The 6,412-nt window shown below is 45.4% G+C and overlaps 1 non-coding gene across 1 annotated transcript; it reads left to right on the plus strand.

The window, feature by feature from the left end:
* Positions 1-6,062: 6,062 nt before the first annotated feature.
* LOC147001382 (small nucleolar RNA SNORD27) lies at positions 6,063-6,134 on the plus strand. The gene has a single exon (XR_015045086.1). It is a non-coding gene; the product is annotated as a small nucleolar RNA SNORD27 (small nucleolar RNA).
* Positions 6,135-6,412: the final 278 nt, after the last annotated feature.

The raw sequence follows: 6,412 nt of genomic DNA on the forward strand, positions 1-6,412 counted from the left end.
GACTACCCACACCTTCAATCCCAGCACTCAGGAATAATAGCAGACTAATCTCTCTGTGTTCAAGACCAACCTCATCTGCTTAGTGAGTCCCAGTGCAGCAAGAGCTACATAGTGAGGCCTTGTCTCAAACCCTCCCCCCCCCAAAATAAGTAAACAAATGTATTAGAAAGTCTTTATAGGGACTGCAGAGATGTTTCAGTGTTTAAGAGCACTTCCAGAGGTCCTGAGTTCAATTCCCAGCATCCACTTGGTGGATCACAAACCATCTGTAATGGGATCTGATGCCTTCTTCTGGTGTGCAAATGTACATGGAGGCAAAATACCCATATACATAAATAAATCTTTTTTTTTTTTTTTTAAAGAAAAGAACCCGAGCGATGGTGGCACACACCTTTGATCCCAGCATTTAGGCCAGGCTTGGTGGCCTTTAATCTCAGGACTTGGGAGGCAGAGTCAGGCAGATTTCTAAATTCAAGGCCAGCCTGGTCTACAAAGTAAAACCCTGTCTCAAAAAAACAACAAAAAAAAGAAAATCAAAAATTTTCTTTGGTTTTTTTCAAGACAGGGTTTCTCTGTATAGCCCTGGCTGTCCTGGAACTCACTTTGTAGACCAGGCTGGCCTCGAACTCAGAAATCCACCTGCCTCTGCCTCCCAAGTGCTGGGATCAAAGGTGTGTGCCACCACTGCCCTGCTGAAAATCAGAAAATCTTTATAGGCTGATTGACAATAAACAAATGTTTTGGGTTTGTTTGTTCACTGTAACCATGGCTGTCCAGGAACTCAAAATAAGACTAGGCTGGCTGCCGAGCAGTGGTAACACACACCTTTAATCCCAGCACTTGGGAGGCAGGTGGATTTCTGAGTTCAAGGACAGCCAGGGCTACACGGAGACATCCCATCTCAAAAAGCCCACAGAGAGCCCCCTATCTCTGCTTCTATGCCATACACAAGTTGTCCTTACTCCATGTGCAATTGGTTGTGAAGCACCTGACAGGAGTGCTGGGAGCCAACCCTGGGGCCTCTGAGAGCACTTTTTTTTTTTTTAATTAAGTATTTTCCTCAATTACATTTCCAATGCTATCCCAAAAGTCCCCCATAGCCCCCCCCCCCACTGAGAGCACTTCTTGATCTTCATCACCAAGCTTTCTCCAGCCCAGTCTGTAAATCATGTAAGCCAGAAAATAAAGATAAGCAAATGCAATTCCATGCAAATGGTTTATAGATTCATATATTTTTATAACTTGTGGTTTAGTTGTACTTGAGCATGGCTTCTGTCATGAATATTAACTTGTCAAGAGTCACAGAAGCCAGGCATGGTGGCACATACTAATCCTACCATTTCAAAGGTAGAGGCAGGAGGGCTAGGTCATCCTGGGCCAACCTGGTTTACTTGTTCTCAAAGTAAAAGGAGAAACTAGAATTCCAATTGATGTGGGGTTGGAGCTGCCTTATTCTGCTGAGTACTAACTGAGCCCACCCACGTCTGGTGAAAGAGAGACCCTGCCAGTTCAGAAGAGAGCACATGCAAAGTTGGCATTGCCATGGCTGTCTCTGAAGCCAGTGTTCTTAGTGACATTGGTACTTGGGCACAGCTGAAGGGGAACTCAGGAGCGCAGCCTGACTGAACCAGCACACTTCCCAAAGGATGCTGGGCTCGGGCTTGACACTGCCAGGGTTTCACTTACTAATTAATTGGTGCCTCCAGATAGCCTAGACTGACCTCAAACTTGAAATCCTCCTGCCTCTATGTCCAAGGTGCTGGGATTACAAATGTCCCCCACCATGCCTGGCTTGCCTGTCAGCCTTAAGAAGAAGTCTTAGGGCTGGGGATGTGGCTCGGTGGTACACTGTTTGCATGAAACCCCAAGTGTACATACACCCCAACACCACAAAAATCAAATAAATAGAAATACGTGTTGCTCTGCTTTTCCTCGGTCCATCTCAAGCCTGTGCTGACAGTCAGAAGGCGTCAGTCAGTGGATTTAGAGTGATAATTCTAAAAATACTGTTAGAAATACAGAAGAGCCAGGCAGTGGTGGCGCACACCTTTAGTTCCAGCACTTGGGAAGCAGAGACAGGCAAATTTCTGAGTTTGAGGCCAACCTGGTCTACAGAGTGAGTTCCAGGACAGCTAGGACTACACAGAGAAACCCTGCCTCAAAACAAAAAAACAGAAGACTTGGAGCCAGGCCCCAAGTGGGTAAGGTTTATTCTTCCAGGAGTATTCGAAATACTCCAAAGAGCTGACTGGCATGATAGTGCTCTTTTGTAGCCCCAGCACTTGGGAGGTGGAGACAGGAGGCTTAGGAGTTCAAGACTACATTAAGACCTCTCAGAGAGGTAAGACAAGCCTGTTTACGGAAGGGTGTCATTTTAGCTCACAAAGCAAGGCCTGGTCAGCAGGAGTGTGACGGGGATGGTCACATGGCATCCACAGTCAGGAAACAGATGAGTGTTGCTGCTCAGGGCATGATCCCACCCACAAGTAAGGTCTTCCAGCATCAATTAACTTGATTAAGATGATCTCACACAGGCCAGTCCCCAGAGATTCTAAGTCCTGTGCTGAGACCCAGATTGGACTTGGTTACTCTGTGATAACTCACGTCTCCTTTTTCCATCTTTGAAGTATTATGAATCTCACCTTTATACTGCAGATATTAACATTTAGCTCAAAGTTTAGCACACTGAACTGTAAGCCAAATACATTTATATTTTTCAAAGATTAAGAAATTATAGCTACATAGACATGCCTTTCTGTTTGTTTTTGAAGACAGGGTTTCTCTGTATAGCCCTGACCATCCTGGAACTTGCACTGTAGACCAGGCTGGCCTCAGAGATTCACCTGTTCTGTGCTGCCTCTGCTTCAAAGTGCTGGGGTTAAAGGCATGTACCCCCACTGCCCAGCCATAGACATTTTTTTTTTTTTTTTTGGTTTTTCGAGACAGGGTTTCTCTGTATAGCCCTGGCTGTCCTGGCACTCACTTTGTAGACCAGGCTGGCCTCGAACTCAGAAATTCCCCTGCCTCTGCCTCCCGAGTGCTGGGATTAAAGGCGTGCGCCACCACGCCCGGCTCATAGACATTTTTAAGTTAGGCATAGAGAGCAGAGGACTAGAAAGTCCAAATGTCAGGGGAAACATGCTGAAGATAGCTGAGTCCAGCCTCATGTGACTCGGGGCAAAGGATTATACCAGAGACACATGGTGTCATAATGACCTCTAGTTCTCAACCTGTGGGTTGAAATCACTTTGGCAAGCCTCTAGCTCCAAAAATATTTACATCTTGATTCGTTGCCTTTTTTTTTTTTTTTTTTTTTTTTTTTTTTGGTTTTTGGAGACAGAATTTCTCTGTGTAGCCCTGGCTGTCCTGGAACTCACTTTGTAGACCGGGCTGGCCTCGAACTCAGAAATCCACCTGCCTCTGCCTCCCGAGTGCTGGGATTAAAGGCGTGTACCACCACGCCCGGACTTTTTTTCTTTTTAAGATTTATTTTATATATGTGAGTACACGTTCATTGTCTTCAGACACACCAGAAGAGGGCATCAGATGGTTGTGAGCCACCATGTGGTTACTGGGAATTGAACTCAGGACCTCTGAAAGAACAGTCAGTGCTCTTAACCTCTGAGCTAGTCCCCTACATCTTGATTCATAACAGTAGCAAAATTACATTTATGAAGCAGCAACAAAATAATTTTATGGTTGGGTTTGCCACAATGTGAAGAACTATATTAAAGGGTCTCAACATTAGGAAAATTGAGACCCACTGAGCTAGGGGAACAAGCCATGGGAAGCAAGCCAATAAGCATCATTCCTCCCAGGTCTCTGCTTCAGTTCCTGCACCCAGGTTGCTGCCTTTAGTTCTGTCCTGACTTTCTTTTTTTTTTTTTTTTTGAAAGATTTATTTATTATTTATTATATGTAATTACACTGTAGCTGTCTTCAGACACTCCAGAAGAGGGAGTCAGATCTCGTTACGGATGGTTGTGAGCCACCATGTGGTTGCTGGGATTTGAACTCTGGACCTTCAGAAGAGCAGTCGGGTGCTCTTACCTGCTGAGCCATCTCACCAGCCCCTGTCCTGACTTTCAAATAAACCCTTTCACTTGTAAGCTGGTTTTGTTTTGTTTTTCAAGACACGGTTTTTCTGTGTAGCCCTGGTTGTCCTGGAACTCACTCTGGCTTCAGATCTGCCTGCCTCTGCATTCTGAATTGTGGGATCAAAGGTGTGCACCACCGTGACCAGCTCCACTGAGCCGATTCTTTTGTGTATGGGTGTTTATTAGCATCTGTCAATCACACATAATAATGGGATTCATTATGGCACTTCCCTGTTTGTCCGTACATCATAGTTACTTATTCTCCGTCATTCCTGCTGATCCACTTCTAAGGTCCTTAACTAACTAGTCCCTCTGCTCATTAGTTCTCTTAGTTGTCTCTCTCTCTCTCTCTCTCTCTCTCTCTCTCTCTCTCTCTCTCTCACTCACTCTCTCTCAGGACCTTTGGAAGAGCAGTCAGCGCTCTTAACCACTAAGCCATCTCACCAGCCCTCCTTCAAAGCTAGTTACAGTGGGGCTGGTGAGATGGCTCAGTGGGTAAGAGCACCCGACTGCTCTTCCGAAGGTCCAGAGTTCAAATCCCAGCAACCACATGGTGGCTGACAACCATCCGTAACGAGATCTGGAGCCCTCTTCTGGAGTGTCTGAGGACAGCTACAGTGTACTTACATATAATAATAAATAAATAAATCTTAAAAAAAAAAAAAAAAAAAAAAAAAAAAAAAGCTAGTTACAGCCGCTGTAAGTTTAAGAGTGCAGTCCGGCCGGGCGTGGTGGCGCACGCCTTTAATCCCAGCACTCGGGAGGCAGAGGCAGGCGGATTTCTGAGTTCGAGGCCAGCCTGGTCTACAAAGTGAGCTCCAGGACAGCCAGAGCTATAAAGAGAAACCCTGTCTCGAAAAACCAAAAAAAAAAAAAAAGAGTGCAGTCGGAGCTGGAGAGATGCTCAGTGGTTAAGAGCACTTCTTGCATTTGCAGAGGACCTGGGTTTGGTTCCCAGCTCCTACATAGTGGCTATAACTGTCCATAACTTCAGTACTATAGGATCAAACATTGTCTTCTGACCCACAGGGGTCTGGGGCTTTGTGGTGGCTGTTGTGAGCCTAGCTTTTAACAACCGTGCCATCTCCCAAGCCATCATCCCCATCCTTTTTTTCTTTTATTTTTTAAGATTTTGTATGTGTGCATGCAGGTACTCACAGACGCCAGTAGAGGGCAGCAAATCCCCTGGCGCTGGAACTAAAGACAGGTGAGACCCACTTAACATAGGTGCTAGGAACCAGACTCTGCTCCTCTGAAAGAACAGCGAGTCCTGGCCACAGCTCTGCCCCAGAAACACTAGAATTATGGCCCAAGGCACAATTCTCTTACAACTAGTTTACCACAAAGCCTCCGGAGCTGCTCACAGCAGTCTAGTCTCAGTGCTCTGGCTGGAATGAACCTGTTAAGACAGAAGTCGGAGCTGGGCGTGGTGGCGCACGCCTTTAATCCCAGCACTCGGGAGGCAGAGGCAGGCGGATTTCTGAGTTCGAGGCCAGCCTGGTCTACAAAGTGAGTTTCAGGACAGCCAGAGCAATACAGAGAAACCCTGTCTCGAAAAACCAAATAAAATAAAATAAAATATAAAAAAAATAAAAAAGAAATATCACCGGGTGTGGTGGCGCACGCCTTTGATCCCAGTACTCCGGAAGCAGAGGCAGGCGGATTTCTGAGTTCGGGGCTAGCCTGGTCTACAAAGTGAGTTTCAGGACAGCCAGAGCAATACAGAGAAACCCTGTCTCGAAAAACCAAATAAAATAAAATATATCATTTTTCCTTGCTCGGGGTTTGAGGTGCTACCTTACATACAAAAGGATGGGAGTACACTCTCTTTTCAGAATATGGTTCATCTCAAAGCCCTTTACACTTTGGAGCCAGGCCTGTTCAAGTTTACAAATAGCACATTTTGCTTGTAGTCAGGTAGGTATTGATGGCTGGTGCTTTCTTAGGGAGCATATTTAGATGGCCACTTAATGATGAACAATGTAAATGGCAAGCATATGCCTGAGTTGCAGTGATGTCATCTTACTACTGAAAAGTGAAAAAAAAATAAAATATAATATAATATAATATAATATAAAAAAAAAAGAAATATCGCCGGGTGTGGTGGCGCACGCCTTTGATCCCAATACTCGGGAAGCAGAGGCAGGCGGACTTCTGAGTTCGAGGCCAGCCTGGTCTACAAAGTGAGTTCCAGGACAGCCAGGGCTACACAGGGAAACCCTGTCTCGAAAAACCAAAAAAAAAAAAAAAAAGATATTTAAAAAAAAAAAAAAGGCAGAAGCCAGAGGGTGGGAGAGCTGCTGATTCACCTTTGG

The sequence above is a fragment of the Mus caroli genome, unplaced genomic scaffold (genome assembly GCF_978045245.1).
Source record: "Mus caroli unplaced genomic scaffold, Mus_caroli_1 scaffold_13, whole genome shotgun sequence".
Lineage (NCBI taxonomy): Eukaryota > Metazoa > Chordata > Mammalia > Rodentia > Muridae > Mus > Mus caroli.